At 39.2% G+C, this 27,470-nt stretch overlaps 1 protein-coding gene and 1 pseudogene across 2 annotated transcripts in view; one reads left to right on the top strand and one right to left on the bottom strand.

Annotated features, from left to right (window-relative positions):
* Positions 1-27,470, bottom strand: part of GMDS (GDP-mannose 4,6-dehydratase) — a 656,830-nt gene that overhangs the window by 553,733 nt on the left and 75,627 nt on the right. The window lies entirely within an intron of this gene.
* LOC118027387 lies at positions 801-1,009 on the top strand (annotated as a pseudogene).

Genomic DNA, 27,470 nt, shown 5'->3' on the forward strand with positions numbered 1-27,470 from the left:
GCTGCATCATTTCCCTCAATGAACTGCCCACTCAAAGCAACCTCCCTATCACACTCACACAGTAATTACCCAACCCTGGAGAATAGAGCTCCTAAGCAATGAAACAGATGCTCCTGAGAATTGAACCTACTTTTGTTTTAACACACACAGTCAGGCACCCTGCCCTCAAAAGGCCATAAACAAAATATCCAGTAACAGTCTCTATTAACAATAATAGTAATGATCACATTTTATCTAAAACTTACAGAGTCCTTAAAATGTGTTCTAAGCACTTTATACTTACTAGCTCACAAGTCCATATGAACAACCCTGCAAGGTTTGTAGTACCATTGTCTTCATCTAACAGGGTAGTCCCGTCTTTGCCCCATTTTACAGATGAGGAAACAGAGGCAACAGCCATGTTTCCACCAAGCTGCCTGTGTACATAACGATTACACAACGATCATACAAAAGTGCCTTTACAAGCAAAGATGCTTCCATTTGTCCTTAAGCAGCTGAAGGCAACAGATAGGACTCCAGGCAGAATGTGACATTAGCAACTTTTGAGTCCAGTGTCACAGGCATCCCCAGCAACTACCTCCCCACATCAGCCACCCAGGATAAAATTATCAAAACAGTGTAGATTCTGATTCACTATATTTGTTCACAAATTACATATTGACAGTTTTCCTAAGCATATTATCCAAATTTTTTATTACAATTTTATCTCACATCAAAAGAATTTTAGCTGTTAGCTAGAATTTTAGCTTTTCCATCCTCCGTTCTTCTGGCCACATGCTCCCCAGTGCCCCTCCGTAGCCATGCCTTGCAAAATGGACAAAATCAAGGACTTCCTGCTCTCGGCCAGGTGAAAGGATGCAAATCCATCAAGATCAAGAAAAAGAAGGATAATGTGAAGTAAGTTCGACGCAGCAGATACCTTTATACCCTGGGCTTCACAGACCAAGAAAAGGCAGAGACACTGAAAGCAGTCCCTGCCCCAGGTTTGGCAGTAAAGGAGGTGAAATGAATCTGGCACACTCATTTGAGCTGTATTAAAATTTTAAAAATTAAAAAATAAAAAAGAAGTTTAAACACTAGAAAGCTACAATAAGGTAATGCAACAATGGTTAAAAACACACACTTTAGCCAGAAGTTTGGGCTCTTACTAGCTGTGTGACTTAAGCGAAGTCATCTCACTTTTCTACACTTCATCTGTGAAATGGGTACAGGCCTTCATGAAGTGGGGCCAAAATTAAAGCATGAAGTTCCCTAAAGAGTGTCAGGTAGAACAACTTAGTTTAGAGGAAATAAGGGTGTGGTGTGGTAGGGAACAGACCAGGGAGGAAACAGGGGAACATTCACAGAAACCATATAATGGCTTACCTTAGGGCCAGGTGTAGAGACAACCCTGATCTGCCTGGTTTAGGATGGGGAGAGGGAACATTAAGAGTGCCAATGGAGGCAAGACAGATGGAAGAGAATTATCCTAAGGAAATCCTTCTTCTCTTACCCTCCCTCCTCAGAAGTCCACCTCCTGCAACCCAGGGAGTAAAGTGGGAGATGGCCTGGAAGCAACTGCCAAAGTCTCTTCCCCAGGACTGGTACCACCCAGCACTAGGGCTTCATGGAGCTCTGTGCACAGGCTATAGTACATACAGTGTTCAGGAGTAAGGGATGGCCAGGAGAAAGGCCAACCACAGAGGGGATATCTTAAAAAGGTATGGCCATCAAGGTAAGCAGAAGAGCAGAAAAGCAACATAAGAAGAGATTTTATTTTAGAAGATGGACAATCTCAGAAAGCTTGTAGACAGGTGGGGGGGAAAGAGCAACAAGAAAGAGTACAAAATAAGTGGAGCCAGACTCAGAGAGAACAGTATTTGGTAGAAATAAGACAGCTAGTAGGACCAGCCTTGGTAAAGAAGAGGAATGTCTTCCTCTTCTGAGACCAGAGAAGAGCAGGACCATCAAACTACAATAAGATTTTAAAGGGATAAAGTGTGATTCGCCTAAGGATGGGCTTGATCTCAATAAAGTAGGAAAAAAGGTACTTTGCTACAAGGGATGGGTCTGTGGTAAAACCTGGAGAGATCAGGAAATGGGTTTGGAATACTGGCTATGAAGAATAACTCTGGACAATGATAGGGGCAAAAGCACAGCTGGGTTTATAAGTCAAGATTTAATAGCATTTTCCTATAATTCCCCTTTCCAATGTCTGAACATCCATATGCCCTGACACCCCCCCCCCCGCCACCCACCGACGACAGACAATGATGTTTGTGGCAAAACATATCCTTAGAAATATAATCTTGAGAAATCTCTCCTTAGGGAGCAAGATGGCAGAGGAGTAGGAGACCTGGATTTCGTCTCCTCTCAGGAATTCAGCTGGATAGGGATCAAACCATTCTGAACACCTACAAACTCAACAGGAGATCGAAGAAAAGAATAGCAACAACTCTCTGAACAGAAAAGCGACCACTTTCTGGAAGGTAGGATGTGCGGAGAAGTGAATCCGAGGCGATATTCAGGAGAATACATGGCGGGAGAGGGGCCTCCGTTGGCCGCTTCTGGCAAGTGATAGAACCGCAGAGCACAAAATCGGAACTTTTAAAAGTCTGCTCCGCTGAGGGACGTCACTCCGGTGGCTAAGCTGGGGATGGAACCCACGCAGGACAGTGTGGTCTCAGGACCCTCGGGGTCACAGAAAGACCAGGGTGCCTGAGTGCAGCAGAGCTCCCAGGTATCAGAGCAGGGAAGCCGGCTGCAGAGGCAGAGCCCAGGCGCGGACTCTCAGCTCGGGGTGGCCATAAACCATGATCCGTGGCACAGTCGGGCCACTGCTCCTCCAGCAGGGACCCAACAAGCAGCAGATCGGGGAGACTCACCTTCCTCCCCCGGGAGGAGCAGTGCGGGAGCGCACCGCAGGGATCTGCTGGGTTTGGAGACTCCACACGGGGTTGAGTGCCAGAGACAGAAACGCGCGGTCACAGGCCAGGTGAGCACAGAGTGTGGCTGGAGACCGGGGAGACGGGAGTGACTGAATGCTTTTCTCTGGGGGCTCACTGAGGAGCAGGGCCCCGAGTTCTCGGATCATCCAGGGCGGAGATTGGGAGGCCACCATTTTCACTCTCCGCCTCCAAAGCCGTAGGGAAAGCTCCAGGGAACAAAAGCTCCGGAGAGCAAACCTGAGCAGATTACTTAGCCTGGACCGGACAAGGGCAGCGGGGCAATTCCGCCTCCGGCAAAGACATTTGGAAACCACGGCAACAGGCCACTCCCCAGAAGATCAGCGAGAACAGCCAGCCAAGACCAAGTTTACCGATCAATGGGAACAGCAGAACTCCAGCGCTAGGGGAATACTACATATAGAATTCATGGCTTTTTTACCATGATTCCTTAGTCTTTCAAAGTTAATTTTTTTTAACTGTATTTTTTTTTTTGAATTTTTCTTTTTCCCTTTACAACTAACATCTTATCAATCCCTTTTTTAAAAAACATTTTTATTTTTCATTTTTAGATTCATATTCTATCCCTTCATAGTAGTTACCCGTATTTTTGCCATATATATATAAGTTGTTCTCTCTTTAAAATGTTGAGGTAGTTTCTTCTAACAGATCAAAATATACCCTAAATCTCTAGTATATGTTTTTTTTCTACTCCCCTGCCTGATCATATTCTCTCCCTTTTTTTTTCTTTTTTCTTTTTTTAAATCCTCTTCTTTCTTTTTTCAAACAACTTCTTATCAATTGCTTTTATAAAATTTTTTATAATTTCCATCTTTACAGTCATATTCCATCCCTTCATCATATCAACCCTTATTTTTGTACATATATAAGTTTTTCTTTCTTTAAAATTTTGGGAGGCACTTTCTTCTAAAAGACCAAAATACACCCAAAATCTAGTATGTGGCACTGATCTATATACCAGCCTGAACATATTTGATCACATTCTGGTTTTTTATTGTTGTTGTTTTGTTTTGTTCTGTTTTTGTTTGTTTTTATCTTTATCTTTATCTTTTTCTTTTTTTTCTTTTTCTTTTTCTCTCTTTCCCTTTCTTTTCCCACTGCTTCAGGTCTTTTCTGATTTGTTTAGAGTATATTTTCTGGGGACACTGTCACCATGCTAGCATTTTGTTCTCTCATTAATCTATTCTCCTCTGCACAAAATGACAAGACGGAAAAAATCACCTCAACAGAAAGAACAAGAGGTAGTACCGACTGCCAGGGACCTACTCAATACGGACATTAGTACGATGTCAGACCTAGAGTTCAGAATCATCACTTTAAAGATACTAGCTGGGCTTGAGAAAAGCATGGAAGTTATTAGAGAAACGCTTTCTGGAGAAGTAAAAGCACTAAAATCTAACCAAGTAGAAATCAAAAAGGCTATTAATGAGGTGCAATCAAATATGGGGGCGCTAACTGCTAGGATAAATGAGGCAGAAGAGAGAATCAGTAATATAGAAGACCAAATGCTGGAAAATAAAGAAACTGAGAAAAAGAGAGATAAACAACTACTGGATCACGAGGGCAGAATTCGAGAGATAAGCGATACCATAAGACAAAACAACATTAGAATAATTGGGATCCCAGAAGAAGAAGAAAGAGAGAGAGGGGCAGAAGGTATAATGGAGCAAATTATAGCAGAGAACTTCCCTAATTTGGGGAAGGAAACAGGCATCAAAATCCAGGAAGCACAGAGAACCCCTCTCAAAATCAATAAAAATACGTCAACACCCCGACATCTAATAGTAAAACTTATGAGTCTCAGAGACAAAGAGAAAATCCTGAAAGCAGCTCAGGACAAGAGATATGTAACCTACAACGGTAGAAACATTAGATTGGCAACAGACCTATCCACAGAGACCTGGCAGGCCAGAAAGGACTGGCAGGATATATTCAGAGCACTAAATGAGAAAAATAGGCAGCCAAGAATACTCTATCCAGCTAGGCTGTCATTGAAAATTGAAGGAGAGATAAAAAGCTTCCAGGACAAACAAAAACTAAAGGAATTTGCAAACACGAAACCAGCCCTACAAGAAATATTGAAAGGGGTCCTCTAAGCAAAGAGAGACCCTAAAAGCAACATAGACCAGAAAGGAACACAGACAATATACAGTAACAGTCACCTTACAGGCAATACAATGGCACTAAATTCCTATCTTTCAACAGTTACCCTGAATGTAAATGGGCTCAATGCCCCAATCAAAAGACACAGGCTATCAGATTGGATTAAAAAACAAGACCCATCGATATGCTGTCTGCAAGAGACTCATTTTAGACCCAAAGACACCCCCAGATTGAAAGTGAGGGGGTGGAAAACCATTTACCATGCTAATGGACACCAAAAGAAAGCTGGGGTGGCAATCCTTATATCACACAAATTCGATTTTAAACCAAATACTGTAATAAGAGATGAGGAAGGACACTATATCCTACTTAAAGGGTCTATCCAACAAGACGATCTAACAATTGTAAATATCTATGCCCCTAACATGGGAGCAGCCAATTATATAAGGCAATTAATAACAAAAGCAAAGAAACACATCGACAACAATACAATAATAGTGGGGGGCTTTAACACCCCCCTCACTGAAATGGACAGATCGTCTAAGCAAAAGATCAACAAGGAAATAAAGACTTTAAATGACACACTGGACCAAATGGACTTCACAGACATATTCAGAACATTCCACCCCAAAGCAACGGAATACACATTCTTCTCTAGTGCCCATGGAACATTCTCCAGAATCGATCACATCCTAGGTCATAAATCAGGTCTCAACAGGTACCACAAGATTGGGATCATTCCCTGCCTATTTTCAGACCACAATGCTTTGAAACTAGAACTCAATCACAAGAGGAAAGTCGGAAAGAACTCAAATACATGGAGGCTAAAGAGCATCCTACTGAAGAATGAATGGGTCAACCAGGAAATTAAAGAAGAATTTAAAAAATTCATGGAAACCAAAGAAAATGAAAACACAACTGTTCAAAATCTTTGGGAAGCAGCAAAGGCAGTCCTAAGAGGAAAGTATATAGCAATACAAGACTTTCTCAAGAAACAAGAAAGGTCTCAAATACACAACCTAACCCTACACCTAAAGGAGCTGGAGAAAGAACAGCAAATAAAACCTAAACCCAGCAGGAGAAGAGAAATATTAAAGATCAGAACAGAAATCAATGAAATAGAAACTAAAGGAACAGTAGAACAGATCAACGAAACTAGGAGCTGGTTCTTTGAAAGAATTAACAAGATTGATAAACCCCTGGCCAGACTTATCAAAAAGAAAAGAGAAAGGACCCAAATCAACAAAATCATGAAGGAAAGAGGAGAGATCACTACCAACACCAAAGAAACACAAACAATTCTAAGAACATATTATGAGCAACTCTATGCCAGCAAATTCGATAACCTGGAAGAAATGGATGCATTCCGAGAGATGTATCAACTACCAAAACTGAACCAGGAAGAAATAGAAAACCTGAACAGACCTATAACCACTAAGGAAATTGAAGCAGTCATCAAAAATCCCCCAACAAACAAAAGCCCAGGGCCAGATGGCTTCCCAGGGGAATTCTACCAAACATTTCAAGAAGAATTAATACCTATTCTCCTGAAACTGTTCCAAAAAATAGAAATGGAAGGAAAACTTCCAAACTCATTTTATGAGGCCACCATTACCTTGATCCCAAAACCAGACAAAGACCCCATCAAAAAGGAGAATTACAGACCAATATCCCTGATGAACATGGATGCAAAAATTCTCACCAAAATACTAGCCAATAAGATCCAACAGTACATTAAAAGGATTCTTCACCATGACCAAGTGGGATTTATCCCTGGGCTGCAAGGTTGGTTCACATCTGCAAATCAATCAATGTGATACAATACATTAACAAAAGAAAGAACAAGAATCATATGATCCTCTCAATAGATGCAGAAAAAGCATTTGACAAAGTACAGCATCCTTTCTTGATCAAAACTCTTCAGAGTATAGGCATAGAGGGTACATACCTCAATATCACAAAAGCCATCTATGAAAAACCTACAGTGAATATCATTCTCAATGGGGAAAAATCAGGAACGCGGCAGGGATGTCCACTATCACCACTGCTATTCAACATAGTACTAGAAGTCCTAGCCACAGCAATCAGACAACAAAAAGAAATAAAAGGCATCCAAATCGGCAAAGAAGAAGTCAAACTCTCACTCTTTGCAGATGATATGATACTTTATGTGGAAAACCCCAAAGACTCCACCCCAAAACTGCTAGAACTCATACAGGAATTCAGTAAAGTGGCAGGATATAAAATCCATGCACAGAAATCAGTGGCATTCCTATACACCAACAACAAGACAGAAGAAAGAGAAATTAAGGAGTCGATCCCATTTACAATTGCACCCAAAACCATAAGATACCTAGGAATAAATCTAACCATAGAGGCAAAGGATCTGTACTCAGAAAACTATAAAATACTCATGAAAGAAATTGAGGAAGACACAAAGAAATGGAAAAACGTTCCATGCTCATGGATTGGAAGAACAAATATTGTGAAGATGTCAATGCTACCTAGAGCAATCTACACATTCAATGCAATCCCCATCAAAATACCATCCACTTTTTTCAAAGAAATGGAACAAATAATCCTAAAATTTGTATGGAACCAGAAAAGACCCCAAATAGCCAGAGGATTGTTGAAAAAGAAAAGGAAAGCTGGTGGCATCACAATTCCAGACTTCCAGCTCTATTACAAAGCTGTCATCATCAAGACAGTATGGTACTGGCACAAAAACAGGCACATAGATCAATGGAACAGAATAGAGAGCCCAGAAATGGACCCTCAACTCTATGGTCGACTAATCTTTGACAAAGCAGGAAAGAATGTCCAATGGAAAAAAGACAGTCTCTTCAACAAATGGTGTTGGGAAAATTGTATAGCCAAATGCAGAAGAATGAAACTGGACCATTTCCTTACACCACACACAAAAATAGACTCCAAATGGTTGAAAGACCTAAACGTGAGACAGGAGTCCATCAAAATCCTAAAGGAGAACACAGGTAGCAACCTCTTCGACCTCAGCTGAAGCAACTTCTTCCTAGAAACATCGCCAAAGGCAAGGGAAGCAAGGGCAAAAATGAACTATTGGGACTTCATCAAGATAAAAAGCTTTTGCAAAGCAAAGGAAACAGTCAACAAAACCAAAAGACAACCGACAGAATGGGAGAAGATATTTGCAAATGACATATCAGATAAAGGACTGGTATCCAAAATCCATAAAGAACTCATCAGACTCAACACCCAAAGAACAAAGAATCCAATCAAGAAATGGGCAGAAGACATGAACAGACATTTTCCCAAAGAAGACATCCAAATGGCCAACAGACACATGAAAAAGTGCTCAATATCGCTCAGCATCAAGGAAATCCAAATGAAAACCTCAATGAGATACCTCCTCACACCAGTCAGAATGGCTAAAATTAACAAGTCAGGAAACAACAGATGTTGGCAGGGATGTGGAGAAAGGGGAACCCTCCTACACTGTTGGTGGGAATGCAAGCTGGTGCAGCCACTCTGGAAAACAGTATGGAGGTTCCTCAAAAAGTTGAAAATAGAGCTACCATATGATCCAGCAATTGCACTACCAGGTATTTACCCCAAAGATAAAAAAGTAGGGATCCGAAAGGGTACGTGCACCCCGATGTTTATAGCAGCAATGTCCACAATAGCCAAACTGTGGAAAGAGCCAAGATGTCCATCTACAGATGAATGGATAAAGAAGATGTGGTATATATATATAATGGAATATTATGCCGCCATCAAAAGGAATGAGATCTTGCCATTTGCAACAATGTGGATGGAACTGGAGGTTATTATGTTTATCGAAATATGTCAAACAGAGAAAGACATGTATCATATGACCTCACTGATATGAGGAATTCTTAATCGCAGGAAACAAACTGAGGGTTGCTGGAGTGGGGGGTGGGGTGGGAGGGATGGGGTGACTGGGTGATAGACACTGGGGAGGGTATGTGCTCTGGTAAGCGCTGTGAATTGTGCAAGACTGTTGAATCTCAGATCTGTACCTCTGAAACAAATAACGCAATATATGTTAAGAAAAAGAAGAAGAAGAAGAAGAAGGTAGCAGGAGGGGAAGAATGAAGAGGGGGAAATCGGAGGGGTAGACGAAGTATGAGAGACGATGGACTGTGAAAAACAAACTGAGGGTTGTAGAGGGGAGAGGGGTGGGAGGATGGGTTAGCCTGGTGATGGGTATTGAGGAGGGCATATTCTGCATGGAGCACTGGGTGTTATGCACAAACAATGAATCATGGAACACTACATCTAAAACTTAATGATGTAATGTATGGGGATAATATAAGAATAAAAAAATTTTTTAAAAAAGAAATATAATCTTTGTTAAAAATCTATACCATAACTACATATAGAAAAACAGAGATGCCATTATCATAACAGCATAATTTGAAATATCTCCAAATTCTTTCCCTGAATAACTACTTTGTACAACAGACAATTTACTCTTTAAAATATAACAATGAATAAAAATGAGTTTCAAGAACACTACCATCGAATCCGAGAGATGAGAAATGCAAACCACCACAGTACACATAGAAAACTGAACAACTCGAACTTAAGTCCAAGATAACTCATTTGCTAAAAGAGGCAGTCGGTCTTCATAAGAAATTTAAAGGTATCTTTAAAACGTGATTTCAAGAAATTGCAGTATCAAAGTCCACAGACAGTACAAAAGGTTTACACCAAAAAAAAAAAAAAAGACATATATATTTCTTTTTTATTTTAAGGTTCTCTATTTTGAAATTGATTAAATACCAAAGTAAATAAATTAAATTCTTACTTAAAAACAAAAATGAAGTTTAAGGTGATACACCCATCTGATCATACTGAAAGATGCAATACAACAGTGGCACAATTTCTTGACAAGGGCCAGTCATGAAGTATGGATTAAATGCAGCTAGATTAAGCCATTCTTCTCATTCTGTGGTCTGAATGACAGCAACCACGGCACTCCAGGACTGCTGAAAGGTGCAGGACTGAATCAATGAAAGCCAGAGAATTGGCAAAATGGTGACCAGCAGAAGCAGAGATGCCAGAGGTTGGGCAATGTCAAGACATATTTCAAAATATCAAAGAAACTCTCTCAGGGAAATAAAAGAAGAATAATGTCAGAATCTCACCTTACAGAGCCCAGACCAAATAAAAAACACCTGGATCTTTCTGGCGAGACTCTAATGCTGCAGAGAAAGGTATATAGCAGAACTAATCTGTTTTCTCAGTTGTTCTTCTGGCCAGGGGCTAGGTCCAGTACAGTAAACCCAAATTTGGTAATAAATCTTGATCTTTTCATCATTTAAATTTTCAAAGAAGAAAAATGTATCAGCAAACACAAAAATGGCTTGGCAAAGTTCAGGACTCAAAAGCTAATGTGAAAGTCTAATTTTTTCGCCTTTTTCTCATTGCCTTAAAAGAAGGCAACTGTGCGATAAAGCTATATGACTGTCCACAGTGTCTTTACTTCACTACCTGAGTAACTTGTTCCTTATAAACATAAACATAAACAAATGCCAATTAAATGAATACAGAGCAGGATGCCACTTTGGAATAAATAAAAGCCAGTGTGGACAAATCCTCCAATTCCTAAGAATTTTTCTGAGATTTCCAAAATATTTGATAAACAAAAAGATTTCTTTCTCCAATGTTTTTAGACCATTAGAACCACTAGAGACTCCAACAAGCATACTTCATTAGGTATTTCCTCTCCAAGACATGTGTAACAATACTATGTAAGACAGATCTATGAAATTCCACTTAATTTTTTTTATTTTTTTAATTTATTTATTTTTGTGAGATAGAGAGCACGCATGCATGAGCAGGGAGGGGGGAGCAGAGGGGAGAAGCAGACTCCCCACTAAGCAGGGAGCCCGATGCGGGACTCAATCCCAGGACCCTGGGATCATGACCTGAGCCGAAGGCAGATGCTTAACCAAATGAGCTATCCAGGCGCTCTGAAATTCCGCTTCTAAAAGGATTCATAAAAAAGGTACATATCAACAAGGAAGATAACTATCACTTCTCAGTTCTTAATTCCCACCTCACTTCTCTTCAAAACAGTGTCTTTCCATTCAATAAGTGGAATCTCTCTATTCATCCAAACAATCAAGAAAAACACTTTGGATTCATCCTTGACTCTTCCCCTTCTTTTCACTCCCCAAATCTAATCCATCAGTAAATCGTATCAGTTCAACTTCAAAATATCACACAGATGAGTCTACTTTTCTCCATCTCCCCTGCCAGTACTCCTATCCAACCCACCAGCACCTCTTGCCTAGATTACCATACCAGACTTCTAACTGGTACATTCTTTTCCATGCTTAACCACTGTAATCCATGTTGCAAAAGTGATAATGAACCATAAATGAGTTCACACCACTTTCTTGACAAAAACCATCCAACAATTGGCACTCAGAATAAAACCCAACCTTATTGTCAAGGTCAAGAAGCCCTGAGAGGATCTGACCCTTGCCCACCTCCTAACTACCCTCTCTCTCATCACTCTCTAACTCATTATGCTCCTGGCTGGCCTCTTTATGTTCCTAAAACATATTAACTAGGTTTGTTGCACCTTGGGGCCTTTGCATTTCTGTTTGTTCTGTCTAGAAGGATATTCTCCAATATCTTTAGAATTCAACACAATTCTCATTTTCAGAGAGACCATCCCTGACCTAAACCATCTTGTTAACTCTCCAGCACAGTGCTTCTCAAACTAACTGTGAGGAAAGGAGGCTTTCTTTTTTTTTTTTTTTAATTTCTAATCTATCATGTAACTTTTTTTTTTTTTAAGATTTTATTTATTTGAGATAGAGACAGAGAGAAAGAGAGAGAGCACAAGCAGGGGGAGCAGCAGGCAAAGGAGAGGGTGAAGCAGACTCCCACTGAGCAGAGAGCCAGATGCGGGGCTCGATCCCAGGACCCTGGGATCATGACCCAAACTGAAGGCAGCCCAGCTAAAGGCAGTCGGCTTAACCGACTGAGCCACCCAGGCAACCCTATCATGTAACTATTCTTTTGTAAAATACAGCAAAAATTATTTTCTTCTTAAAATTGATTTTAAAAAGTCATAAAGAACAGTTTAAAATTTCAATTATTAATAGTGTCAATGGTCAAAAATTTTCTCTATCACATTACTATGAGTCTCTCTCTCACTTTCTGTGCTTATCCCATTGTGAACTGGCACAACTGTGAGCAGATTAGACTATGATGCTTCTCCACCACTTAGCACGCTCGAGAACCATTTACTTGTGTGTCTGTCTGTATGGGCCACTATTCTCAGCACTGGAGTTGCAGCAATGAAAGAAAGAGACAAGATCCCTGCTTTCTCAGACCTCATGTTCTATGCGGAGGCCCAGGGAGGGTTATTGGTCAAGACCACAAGGCAAAAACCTGATTTGAACTCAGGCCTGCCTCCAAGGTTTTTCCTGGATTCTGAAAAATGCTCAGCATGCAGCTAATCAGTGAAGTGTGCAAGTTCATATGCATCATCATCTGTTCTTGAAAATATTACACTTATAATTGTATATTCTTCACATTACTTCTAAATAAGTGTCCATTCAGATATCAACTTTAGGACCCATCAATGTAGAAGAATTAACTACATCTTCAATCAGTGTCTGAAGACAATAATGATACTCTAACAGTCACTTTAGTCATTTCCATGACTTAACTATAAAGATTTGTACTATCTGTCCTGCTAGTGTTCTTCCACCCTATATGCAAGTTTCTTCACCCACTTCCCAGATCAGTAGTAATGATATTCAGGATTTCTCACAAGACATAATCAGTGCCTCAGCAGAAAATTCCAGCTGCCACCCTAGGGCCATTTTTAGAGAACTGGGGCCATAATGATGTTATACCTATTAAATATATAACTCAATTTTCTTAGACTTCATTGGCTTGCAATTAAAAATAGTCCATCCAAAACACATTGGCCAATATCTATACAATGAGCAGATCCTGAAACACGGAGGAATATCTCCTATGCTCACATTCTTGCCACTCCTGTTCAACCAACCTACCATCTCCCCAAAACTCTCTATATTGTTATTATTCCCAATTTTCAGATGAGAAAACTGAGAACTAGATATATTTAGTAAATCTGTCAAAAAATAATTACTGTATATTTGTTAAAACTTTATTCTATTAAATACAATGTTATATCCTTACAAATAATTCTCAAACTTGCATAGGCTTCAAATCACCAAAGCTACCATTATCAAAGCTGCCAGTGTGGTTCTAATACAGCCAAATTAGCACTGAGAACCAATGTACTTCACCATGAAAAACCAAGAGCCTAGGGACAAAAACTTTAAAAGAATATAGGAAAATGAAAGGTGTTCATTCTTGATATTTAAGGGACTGTTGTAATGTTTTCATGTACCATGTTATTAGAATATTATTTGCGTAGCAATTCAAAAATCACTTGTTTATGTTGTTGCAATGTAGGACTGAGCCTATCCCTAAAAATACCAAAAGTGCCAATTAATGGATCCTGGCATAAGTCTACCTATTCAGTTTAGTTGATTTCCAAAATAAAGCCAAGGGCACTATTTAAAGATTTCCACTAAAGCATCTGAATATCTAGAACAACCTGGATGGAGGGGATCTGTAACAAACCCTAACAGTTACTTCTGCAGAAACAATGTGCTAGCTAGCCTGCCTATAATAAACATTCTAGAAAAACTTCTGCTCTATATTTGGTGTCCCCTCCAGCTGCCTTCAAGCATTTACTCTAAGACCAGTCTACACACTGAAGACCATTGTTTAATTTTGTTCACTAATTTAAAGGGAAAAAAAATCCATTCCATCAAGCAAGGACTAGAAACCACACAACCACCTACATACATTCACTTACCAAGATCTGACTGATCAAGGTGTAGGACTTAAATCACTAGTGGCTATGTACTAATATTCACTAGCTGCTGGTGTTCTAAAGAAAATGGGCACCTAAAAAAAAGTCTTTACTTAGGTATCTGCCACATTTCACAAATAAATATATATATATATATATACGTGTATATATTATATATATAACGTTATATTTGTGATAAATTTGATATTTTCAACTAAAAGTGAAGTCTACTATTAACCATTACTGATACTCTATGTTTAAAAACATGCCAGATGATTAGAGTATCCTAAAGTATTCTTGCTCTTTAGGTAATCACACTTTATATCTTACTACATATCATGTCTGCTTTATTGATTTTGTAACAGCATCATTTAAGACCTGAGATGTTCTTCATTCACAAGTCAAGTTGGTTTCACCGGTCCTTTCTGCACTGGGGCCGGAGAGAAGGTGCCACCAGTTGGTAAAGAACTCCTAACACAGGCCAAGGACAGACCTGTACATGGACCTTCAGACTCTGCTTCAGCTCCCACCCTATTGGTCTGGGACAAAGTCACAGAGACCAGCAAGACCTGTAACATGCTGGGAAAAAATTTCATTCTTCTATTCACCACCAAACAAGCATTCACAGTTCTCTGGATTTGATTTACCTGTGGCCCCATTAGTCACAACCACAAGACTGACTTTCATCCAAGCAGACCTAAGCTACTCCTTGGAGAGGTACCAAGCTCTTAGACAAAATACAAAATGGAAGGAGCACAAAAATGCCTCACAGTCTTCCATGATGAAAATATTCATATCATGAGAGACACAGTGCTAAGTGCTTATGATCCATCATTTCATTTAATCCACCCACAAGCCTAGGAGAATAGTACCATCACTATTTCCATTTTTGAGAAGAGAACATTAAGGTTTAAAATGAAGTTAAGAAGCTTTTGCCTAAAATAACATGTCAAGCAAGTAAAACAGTGAAGATGTGAATCCTGAGCTGTGACTTTTGTCTATCTTTCTTTCACTATAATAGATAATATAAAATGGCATCCATATTAGGAGGGAACAAGTAATGGTTTTCAAACTGAAATTGCTTTATTCGAAGGTATCGTCACTTAAAAGTGTTTTCAATATAGTCAATTACTAAAGAGCACAAAATTACAGATTTAAAACAGCACTCTCATTTCAGAATCAGCAAATTCAATTCTTGCCACTAAAACATAGAAAACAACACTCACAAGTAACTTGCCCAGGAAAGCAGAGCAGGCTCCTTACAGAGCTTCCAGCTTAGTATCGACACGATCAGCACTTCTAGTCCAGACCCATTAATAACTGACAAATTAACTACCTATACACTCAAGCTGGTTTCTCTTCAGGCTGACAGCTGGCCACATTCTTAGAGGAAACACACCCACTTCCACAGAGGCGGGAGGACTTAAAATAAGGGGGTAATTAGGGTGCACAAGGGCTCCTACACTGCACACAACGGGAATATGGATTTTATTATCTTCCCTAAATGCTCAGAATTCTCTTAGACATAAAGTCCAATTTAGCTAAATTCATCAATGGTCAAATAGAAGTAATTTTAGCTTTTCCATATTTAATACTTCCATATTCAAAGGTAATTTAAAGCTGCCTATAAAAACAGTATCAAGAACCTTCTTTTAGTCTCTCCAGCTGCCTCATTGAAATGTCTGAAACTATTCTGTAATGGTCACATAACCAACCTCCCCCTTGAATTCCAAAATATAATGCTCTATTTGGATCAGATTGGGTTCATTATTGAGGTAGGAAAAGGTAGTAAGAGGTTTTAATTCTTATTCTTTGCAGCAATGAGGTATTTTCCAGGTAACTTCAATTCTAAAGAATTCAACAAATAGTTATTGCCTCATCTACAGTGACTGAGGTTCTTTACTAAGTGCTGCAGGGGTATCAAGATAAGTAAGCCTCAGTTCTCAGGCAGCTTAATGTCCAATAATAAGGATAAGCCAATAATCAATGAACTGTAACATGCCGCAGAGGATTCAGAGGCAGCTGAGGGCACATCTGGTAAAGGAGGGACCAGAAAGCTTTCCTCAAGTACCTGACACTTGAGCTGGGTCATGATGAACAGCAGGAAAGCAACAGAGCAAGACCCCACACAGGAGGATGCCATTCACAGAAGCAATAATGTGGGTACATGCGAAAGGTGAGGGAGGGTAAAAAAACAGTCAATCATTCATTATGGCCAAACTTGTGATACACATAAGAGATAAAATTGTGATGATTTGTGGAAAGGCTAGAAAGCTAGTCTAAAGCATTTAAGTTAATTCACAGTATCAGTACAGAAGAAAATGGACCTCATATTTATACAACTGGTAGGGAAGACTGAACACAGCACAATCAATGAGACTGCAAAACCCCAGATGAGAGTTAATGAAAACACAGACAGGGACAGTGGTAATGAGAAGGGACAAGGATAGATCAGAAAAAAATAAAAGAGAACACATGATGATAAAGTGGTATGAGAGGAAAAAAAGTAGCAGAAAACCATTCAAAGGGAACTGGTATTTTAAGCCTGGGTAACGGGGAGACAAATCAAGCTAGTAACAACTAGGAGTTGAAGTGAATGGAGGAAGGGAGGGGTACGGAGGTCAGAAGTGTAGATGTTTTTTTAACCTGTGTTGATTTTGAGATTTAGGGAGAACATCCAGGTAGAGATATCAAATGGACAAGAAACGCAGGCTGATTTAATCTTTGGAGGGTTAATTTCCCAATCCATAATGATGATTCCCAAATCTATATGATCTGTCAGAATCAACTGGGGAGCCTATTCAAAGCAAAGACCCCAGGCCCCACCTTAAAAAATCCTGACTAAACAGATCTCCATGGGGCCCAGGAATACACAGTGTTCAGAAGCCAAGAATGGAGCCATTGCTCCACATGACTCTGTTCACTCTGCCGTTCATAATCTCCTGCTTTATGGTTCTGAATATACGTCCAGAACACACTCACTTGGATGGCATTTGCAGAATGTGAAACTAGTACACCTCTCTGGAGGATTGGAAACATACTTTCACATCTGAAAATAATTATTTCTCAATCTGTATCCCACCGGTTATGGGGAATGGCTTTGATATTCTACTACATAACTGATGGTTTAGGTCTACAAGTACCAACCACTACAACACAAAGATCAATTCTGCTCAAACCTTCTGTGACCAAGATAATTAATGATTCCATGACCACTAGATTAATGACACATACAGCAAGCAGTTCTCTCTTTAAATGATGGACGAGAGGATAACTTGCATAATCCAACATAAATCTTTCATAGATTTCAATAACTTTCCTTCATATTTCAACAGATTTCTTTCTCACTCTGAATCCTCTCAATACTCCTATCTCCTTTTCTTCTCAATACTCCTATCTCCTTTTCTCCTCAGGTTCAAGACAGAAGTGAGGTCACTAAGCTCAAGAAGGCAACTCAGCCAACTGAAAACATTCAACCTACCACTTTTACCAAAAGTAGAAAATGTTTTGTTATATTTTGTTTCTAAAAAAATAATCAGGGAGGGGGAAAAAAAGATCAAGTATGGGATGAAAATCTGATATTACCAACCACAGGAATTTTTTTTAATGTTTGTAATAAAAGAGCAAACATAGTTTAGTAATAGAATAACCCTAACCCAATTTATTGCCTGTTTTCTCCCTTTTGTTAAAAAAAAAAAAATAGTAAAAGGGGCACCTGGGTGACTCAGTCGATTAAGCATCCGACTCTTGATTTCGGCTCAGGTCATGATCTCAGGGTTGTGAGATCGAGCCCTGTCTGGCTCCGCACTCAGCATGGAGTTTACTTGTCCCTCTCCCTCTGCTCCTCCCCACCACTTGCACTCTCTCTCTCTCTCCCTCTCTCTCTCAAATATATAAATAAAATCTTTTTAAAAAAAATAGTAAGAGACAATCTTTTTTACACACTCATTACCGATAACTGTGCTACCTTTACACAACATTTTTTCTATAATTCTTACAGTTGTCTCATGTAGATAATCTCATTATCCTCATTCTGAGAAGAAAGCCACACTTGGGCGAGTTGTTTCTGTTCAAGGTCTCACTTCTTTTAAGGGGCTCAGCTAGAATTCCCACCCAGTGTTTCCTAATGGCAGTGTCCTCTTGGCTATGATCCTAAGGGCCTACCACAATACAGGAGAGAATGTAAAGTGGGAGGAAAACAGCTTATCTTTGAAATGCTCCATTCATGATTTTTTTCTGGATTCTACCTGTGATCAAATTACCTCACTTTCCCTTACACGACATATATGTGTGTTTTCTCACACACAAGACTGAGCTCTCTCAGGAAGGAAAACAAGTGTCATTCACCTTGGACTCTCCAGCATGTATCACTGCCTGACAAAGAAGATTCTTAACAGTGTTGTTGAATGAACATGACCAAGTAATTTGCTAGGGCTTTACCACTGGCTCTCACAGCCCACATTCCCATAGCCCTAAAGGACTGAAATCAATGACTGTATATTCCAAACCAATCTAAAAGCTCTTTCCTTTTGGTGAGAGTTGGGTTTTGTTATTAATTTTGAAATACACTTTTGAACACTGGAATCTCTGAAACTACTAGGTCTCTAGAACTGTTATTGAAAATGGAACTTGCTGGGCGCCTGGGTGGCTCAGTTGGTTAAGCGACTGCCTTCGGCTCAGGTCATGATCCCGGAGTCCCTGGATCGAGTCCCGCATCAGGCTCCCTGCTCGGCAGGGAGTCTGCTTCTCCCACTGACCCTCCCCCCTCTCATGTGCTCTCTCTCATTCTCTCTCAAATAAATAAATAAAATCTTAAAAAAAAAAAAAAGAAAAGAAAGAAAATGGAACTTGCTTATGGCTTTAACAATGAGAAACTCTCCCCAAATAAAACTTGTCCTCAAGTGTGGAAAAAAAGGAAAGAAGGGGCTGGAAATCATTGGGGGATGCTACTGGTTTAGGGGATGGAGACCAGGAATGTTAGCAGTACTGCAATGCCTGGAACAGTCCTGCATAGCCAAAGATCATGCTCTGTCCCTCACAATTTTCAAAAGTCCTGTGCATTTAAAAAAAAAAAAAAAAACTGTTTTCTAATTATCTGAGCACAGATCCTAACTAGGTTTTTACGTGGGCACACAGAGTATGTGTTAAGGAAAAGTACTATTTTATTCCAAATTTACCCAAATTGGACTATTTTTAAAAATGAGGACATCACGCCATGGCCAGTAGTGCGTGTAGAGCTGCCAGTGCCATTCACAAGGGCCACAGTTCGGATTTATAGCCATCGCATCTGGGATTCTATGCTAGGTACCTACATCTGAGCACGTCATCAAATGTTCTAATGCAACGGCATCCACACATTCATATACAGAAACACAAATTCTCCTCACACACTACTTTCATTTCTCTTTTTAGTTGTAGTAAAAACATTATATAGATTTTTTTTAATGTGTGTAGTTATGTTATCCATGAATTTAAGATTGTAAAGGCACCAGATACACATGAAATGGCCCCATGGACCCCTGAAATAGTGGAAGCTTAGTAAAAGTGCTATTTAAAAAATGGCATATAAATATTACCTGTCTTTCTCAATTCAATATGATGGAAGTCAAGCTAGGTAGTTCCCAAGCCTCAGGAAATCCTGACTTAATCTCAGCTTTGTCAGCAGTTTGGACTATGTATATATGAGGAGAGGCACCAACTGATCAAGGCAATTTTGTATTGTATACTTAAGTTCCTTTCATATTGAAGCTTAATTTTTAAATTTATTGTCATTTCTGAAGCAATATACAAGTAAAACTAAAAGAATTTTAAGCCAGGAGGGAATGGCATTAAAATATTCAAAATGCAAAAATTTTTTAAAGCCTTGTAAAGAAATATGAAAAATAAAGTTACGAGAAATATGCTTCACTATTCTTTTTTCTTTTGCCTGTGTTTATTTTTTATTTTTATTTAAATTCAATTAATTAACATATAGTGTATTATTAGTTTCACTAATAATACACTAGTTTCATTATTATTTATTTCATAATTTAATATGAACTGTGAACTCTAGTGTTCAGTGATTCATCAGTTGCATATAACACCCATTCATTATGCTTCACTATTCTTAAAGATCAATTCCTCATGGGATACACATATATAGTTGCTTAAACCCAATAAATATTACGTCTAGAAGTATTATAACACTATATATTTAAGCATTTTCTACCAATTTTACTTCCTTATCAATCAACTTGCTTTACATCTCTAATTCCTTTATCATTATGACAAAAAAGATTCCATTTTTATACCAAGCCACCAGCATAAATAAGAGGTAAGTAGGATTAAAAAGTGCCACACACACACACTTTTTTGTTGTTTTATTTTCCTAATCATGGGGGAGGAGGAAACATGCAAACAGCTTCCTCTACACTGTTCCCATACAGTGACGGTTTTTAAAAACCACATCAGGGGTGCCTGGTGGCTCAGTCGCTTAAGTGTTTGCCTTCAGCTCAGGTAATGATCTCAGGGTCCTGGGATCCAGCCCTCCCCAGTCCCTGCTCAGCAGAGAGCCTGCTAGTCCCTCTCCCCCTGCCCCTGCCCCCCATTTGTGCTCCAGCGACCCCACGCACGCACATGTGCTCCTCTCTCTCTCAAATAAAAAATTAAAATCTTTAAAAAAAACACACACAGGGCGCATGGGTGGCTCAGTCGGTTAAGCATCTGCCTTCGGCTCAGGTCATGATCTCAGGGTCCTGGGATCGAGCCCCGCGTCAGGCTCCCTGCTCAGCGGGGAGTCTGCTTCTCCCTCTCCCTCTGCCCCTGCCTCTGCTCTCTTTGTCTCTCTCTCTCAAATAAATAAAATCTTAAAAAAAAAAAAAAAACACACACATCAATTTCTTTGACACAAATTAATACCTTAACAAAGATGCACTGTTTAAGATTCTTGATTCTTGATTACCACATGGCTAAGTGTGTATAAAATGGGAAAATTAGTATAGTCAATAGAACATAAATCAAGAGTTTCAGACACAGTAACACTGCCTCTGAGCAGTTACAGTAGAGCAATGTCCAATAAATGCTATTTTGTTAGTCACATTCACCCCTTCAACTATCCTTGGAATTATTGGCCTTCACTTCACTAAATAGGACACGAAAACATTATGTTTATTAATATCAATAAAAATTTTGGTTTCTTTTCTGAAGTAATTATACTTACATGGAGTTAACAAAAGTAAATAAAATCACGGCAATTTTATAACACATTTTTAAAAACTTATTTCATCTTTTCTCCAGCAAAAGCTGTAACGAGGGACACCTTGGTGGCTCAGTCGGTTAAGCGTCAGCTCAGGTCATGATCCCGGAGTCCTGGGGCCAAGCCTCACATCGGGCTCCTTGCTCAGTGGGAGACTGCTTCTCCCTCTCCCTCTGCTTCTCCCCCTGCTTGTGCGCGCTCTCTCTCTGACAAATAAATAAAATCTTAAAAAAAAAGTTGTAACCAGAATTAGTACAAAGAAAAAAAAAACCTGATCTGAATTTCACCTTCTTTTCCCTTTTCCTATTTTATAATAAAGTAATAGTCTAATGACTGCTCAAAAATTCTGAAGTAAAAGATCTAGATAAAACAGGAAACTGGACATTAAATCTTTAAAGAAGTGTTTTATTTTCTAATATGCCTTAAACTTATCAGAAAAAAAAACCTAATTCCAGGAAATCTGTGATTGAAAAATAAAAAGTAGGGGTGCCTGGGTGGCTCAGTCGGTTAAGCATCTGCCTTCAGCTCAGGTCATGATCCCAGGGTCCTGGGATCGAGCCCCACGTCCGGCTCCCTGCTCAGCGGAGAGCCTGCTTCTCCCTCTCCCTCTGCCTGCTGCTCTGCCTGCTTGTGCGTGCTCTCTGTCAAATAAATAAATAAAATCTTTAAAAAAATATATCTAAAAAGTAGGAAGAACCAAAATTAAGATGCTGTGTCTTGGACTGCTAAAAAAAAGGCAACTCAAGGGTTAATTTCACTTTAACTTTATTGTATATATATTCTAAAATTAAGCAAATATTTTGGCATTTTAAATCCTTTTCATCTATATTAGTGGGAACCTATAAAGCAACTTCTCATGTAATAAAATTGGTTTCTTTAATTCTTCTTGTGCAATAAATCCACAAAAATTAAGTGTTGATTTCTTAGGTATTGTGTCTCTTCATTTTCTAAAGAATGGAAGCATAAAATAAGACAATAGAAACTGCTAAGTTTAAATTTCAAAAGTGAAATTATATATCTACTAATTTTATTTGCAACTCTGGAAAGTATATGTAAAAATAAATAAATAAACAAATTATCATACCATTCTAAGACGACAATATGGGAGCACTTACTTTGGGAGCCAAAAAGAAATAACGTTCAAGCTTTTCCATAAATCTAAGCAAAATATAATGTTTGGGTCCAAAAACTTATAAATCCTAGTCAGTGACACAATTCAAAAAGGCAAAGTTCTGCTTCAACATTCTAAGATTGCGTGAAAAAAATCAATTCTCACAATGGTTTTTTATTAAATGCAGTCTCTGAAGTGCAAAGCAACTGCAAAACTTAAGTATAACGATCAAGGACTAAGAAGTGAAGATGCTATCTACTTGAGCCACCTGGTGGTTTATTTCCTTCACTGCATGAATAAACATCTTGTGCTATGCACACAACCTTGAATTGCATACTACGTTGTTTTACTTTTCATGCCAAGACCAAAAAGAATTTACATTTACCAAAATTTAGTGACAGTGTAGGTCACAAGGCACAATTCCACTCAGAAGCACTTAAAAAAATTCACAAGGCTAAGCAGAGAATCCACACCTAAAAATTTACCATAGCAGGCGTCTATAATTGTTTTTGTCCTTTCAACAGTGTTTGACGCCTACACGAAGTGTTGAATCCAAAACAAATTCAAAGTAACTGTAGATCACACAGCAGGCTTGCTGTGGTTTATTTACCTCTTGCCCAGGTCTGGGCAGTTCAGAACATAGCAAATTTAACTTCTAACAGGGCACTGTCTTAACTATCAGCAAGGTGGCAATAGGTGCTCAGAGACATCATTTAAAAAACAGAAAAAATTTAAACAAGGTATACTCTGTCAACAAGAGGAAAGTTGCAGAATGCCAATCTTTACGACTCTCTGTTTGACATCAAGTTATGTCAACCAAAAGAATTCCGAAAGAGATTCTTCTGTTGCTCAATTTTTTAAAAGCAGAGTATGTCCAAGTATCCCTTTATCTTAAAATATAATAGCCTAGCAGCTAGAGTGCATAAGACAATAGCCATGACAATCCTAATGATGAGGATTACATACAACTTGATTCTAAATGGATACGTGGGAGGGTGGGGAGAGGGAAACAGTGACAATTTGAGTCTTTTAATTAGGTCAGTGAGGTGAACTGGGTACAGCAGCAGTCCCACACCCTTCCTTAGAGAGGCAACTTCCTCACTCTAAGTTTCAGTGATCTCTTAAATGGAGAACCAATAAAACTCAGCAGTAAAGAAGAGCTATTAGCAAACTCACACATACATTATAACCACTACTCTCCATTACTGATTTTATTGGGAGGTTACTAGGCACAGCTGCACCCTCTCGTCAAAGTGCTCTGTGCTCCTGACTCATCTCAGTGATTCAAGGCCACACAACTTGCCCAGTGGAAACACTGACTGGATAGGAAGCTCTCAAAGGATGGCTCTATTCATCTTCCAGCCCAGGTTCTTGGTGGAGGCTAGGCTGCTATTGAAAGACTAGTTTCCTGAGGAAGGCAGATAGTTTTAGGAAAAGACCACTTGGCTGCAAGGCAGATGCTCCTTGGCCAGCTGTTTCTCCAGCTCTCTGTGTGGTCTTGAGCTAAGTTGCTAAACCTGACCATGTCAATGCCAGGTCTACAAAAATGACCATGTTTCCCATAAAAAGGCCTCCCTGGTTCTGTACCATTCGCCTTCATGGGCGAGCACCACAGCTTGAGAAGCTCTGGCTCTGCTGTGAGCACATCAAAAAGTGAGACACATGCTCAGGACATTGTCATGGGACACCTTCCTCAGTGCCAATCAAAGGGTCTCATTTCCTTGAAATGCTCTAACACGATAATATGGCTTTAATTTTCAAAACTTCCTAATTCTAGGTGCTACTATGAAATAAACAGCATTGTGCGAAAAACAAATGGCACCTTTGATGTAAGGTCTGCAGCAAAGCAGGGATGACAAAGGAAAAATATTCCTTAAAAAAGCAATCCTACTTGAGGCACCTGGGTGGCTCAGTCGGTTGGGCAGCTGCCTTCGGCTCGGGTCATGATCCCAGGGTCCTGGGATCGAGTCCCGCATCAGGCTCCCTGCTTAGCAGGGAGCCTGCTTCTCCCTCTCCCTCTGCCTGCCTCTCTGCCTGCTTGTGCTATCTCTCTGGCAAATAAATAAATAAAATCTTTAAAAAAAAAAAAAAGAAGAAGCAATCCTACTCTTAATCTCTTCTCCATCTGCAGGGCCAAAAGGCAGATTTGTTTCAGTCTTTCATTTCTTCAAGAAATCATTATTAAGAAACAACAAGAGTATCAGTGGAAAGACATGAGCTTTAGAGTCAGAAGGCCTGGGCTCAAATCCCAGCTGTCATCTACCATCGGGGGGATGCTACACAATTATTCTTGTCCCCATCTACACCAAGGAAATAATGCACATCATCCCACAGGTTCATCACCCCATAGCAAGTGTGTGGAATCTGCTAAATTAAGCAGCCACTGGAAGCTGAGAATAAAACTGGCTGATAAAAGAAGGAACAAAGAATGCAGAACTTGCACCAAGAGCGAGAGGGTTAATTTCCTTCATCATGATGAGAAATCTGGATCTGTACATGTATTTGTACACGTATATGTAATATACATATATAATATACATATACACATATATATGTAATTCCTAAGGGATTATGTGTTTCCTGAAAAAGGTCTTGTTAACAGGTGTCTCATCACTGCCTAATAACAGGAAAACTCAGTTGTTAGAAAATTAAATATGTCTAAAATACTAAGAGAGGCTTTGAGGGCCCTGCTATTAACTAACACACTTTGTTTCTCCTTTGGTGACACAGCTTTCCATCTGTTTATTTTTCTTTTCTACAATGTGAAAGCATGCTAGGACTCTTCAATGACTAGAAGGTCCAAGGTTATATCAATTGTTAATCAGGTCCCAGAAATCACTGGATTAGAAACAAAGAATGAGGGAAGCGAGCATGAAAACAAGTGGAGCTACAAAAAATAATTTTATTTTACTGATACAAGGTATTTTACAGAATCAGAAAATTATGATTGACCTTGTGAAAGTAGCAAAGATTAGAACTTTTATGAAGCTGATAATTCAGGTGAGGCGAACGTTTGCCACTGTTACTTTAGGATGAGAATATAGTATCCTATTTCATAAAGTTAAGTCTCTAATTTCTAACAATCTACTCATTTGGAAGCTAATTTGAATATTTTAAATATTCAGAAATGCAATTTCAAAACGTAACTTCCTATAATATATAAAAGACTTCATAATCCAATATTGTTTATTTCTTACCTGGTGGTAATGGTATAAATATTTAATCTAATTTAGTTTGTTTTTTTAGCTTTCATATCCACAATGCATGGTGTTGTTTAATAATTGAGATTTTCCTAAAACTCATTTAATAAAAAAATTCTAGTTCTAGGGGTGCCCGGGTTGCTCAGTTGGTTAAGTGTCTGCCTTCAGCTCAGGTCGTGATCCCTCCGTCCTGGGACTGAGCCCGTCGGACTCCCTGCTCAGCGGGGAGCCTGCTCTCTCTCTTGCTCTCTCTCACTCTCTCTCTTGCTCTCTCTCACTCTCTCTCTTCCTATCTCTCTCTCAAATAAATAAGTAAAACTTTAAAAAAAATTCTAGTTCTATGAATGCAAATAAAAATTAAGAATTATACTGAAAGCTCACTGGGAACCCAAAAAAAGTTAACTCCCTGACATAACTCACCAGCAGCTAGAAATCTTTATAAAATGTAAATCAGATATCATTCCATTGGCCTTCCCATTTCAACTGGCATATAATGTAAACTTGACACTATGGCCTACAAACTGTATCCAACCCAATCCATCTCCTACTTACTTCCTGCCTCCACAGGGCTCCCTTCTCTCTTCCCCTTCCACCTGTCCTACTCCCTGTCCCCTCCCTAACACCTCCTCCAAGCTGCTGGCTCCTTCTCTCCATTTTCAGCTCCTGTGACACCTCTTCAAAAGGTCTTCTTACAACAATCTAATGCAGTATCTCAGCCACAGCCCAATTTATTTTCTATTCCTAAAATAGTTTTCATGGTATTTATCATTTGGGGAAATTATCTTCATTTATTTCAGTCTGCTTCATTCAAGCATAAACTCCTTAACAACAGGACTCTTATCTGCCTGTTAACTACTTTTCAGCAGTACCTAAACACAGTACAGAGCAGATTCAGGAAATATTTGTGGAAGAAAAAAAAAAAAAAGTGGAAAGTCTGAGAATTAAGGAGTTCCAAAAGATAAAGGATAAAAAAAAAATCCCAAACAATATAGTAAAGGCTATTCCAGCTCAATAGCAGATTAGAAATATTATGCACTTGAATCCTATACATATGAATGTTGTCATTGGGAAACCTTACTCTAGGTATAAATAGCACTAGAATACATTCAAATTTATTAAGCAAATATTTATTGCACACCTACCATGCATCAGACAGTATTCTAGGCAGTAGGGATTCCAGCAGGAAATATAATCAAAGTGCCTAAACTTAGAAAGTTTACAATCTAAACAAGGGAGATGGATGATCAACAAATGCACACATCAGGTGATGGAAAGTAGTAGAGAGAAAAATAAAGCAAAGCAAAGGAGTAAGGAAGGAGGGGACTGATAATTAAAATAGAATTTAGGAACGTCTTCATGAGAAGATGGCACTAAGAAAGAGAGAGAACAAACCATATGGATATCTGTGGTAGAATGATCGGGGGAGTGCAAACAGCAAGTGCAAAGGCCCTGAGCTGGAGGTGTGCTTAATGTACACAAAGAACAGCAAGGAGGCCAGTGTGGCTGAGGCCTGCAGGGGAAAAGTGATAGAAAATAAGGTCAAAGAAGTAGCGGGAACTATTTCCTAAAAGGCTTTAACAGACCACACCAAGGCCTTTGGCTTTTTCTGAGTAAGATGAGAAGACACTGGAGGGTTTTGGGGAGAGGATGACATGGCCTGACTTAAAGGGTCACTGACCCCTACACTGAAGACAGATTACAGAGAGCAAGGGTGGGAGCAGGGAGGCCAGTAATGAATCACTTCAGAAGAAGTAAGGGTCTTTGCTGTGGACTAAGTGCTTGGGACATACAACACTTATTTTAATGACTCAAAAAGTTTTGTTTTTTTTAAAACAAAGCTATTTTCCAAATAACTAAGATTTCTAAGAGTATAACCTCTAAATAACCAGAGTAGGTTATTAGTGTGTATTAATCTCAACAATAAACATTCTTAGATACACAATACAAACACTAACCATAAGAAAACTGAGTGGCTAATTAATATTAGACAAAGTAGACT

This window comes from Mirounga leonina, unplaced genomic scaffold (genome assembly GCF_011800145.1).
Source record: "Mirounga leonina isolate KUSES-001 unplaced genomic scaffold, KU_Mleo_1.0 Mir_366, whole genome shotgun sequence".
In the NCBI taxonomy this organism is placed as follows: Eukaryota; Metazoa; Chordata; class Mammalia; order Carnivora; family Phocidae; genus Mirounga; species Mirounga leonina.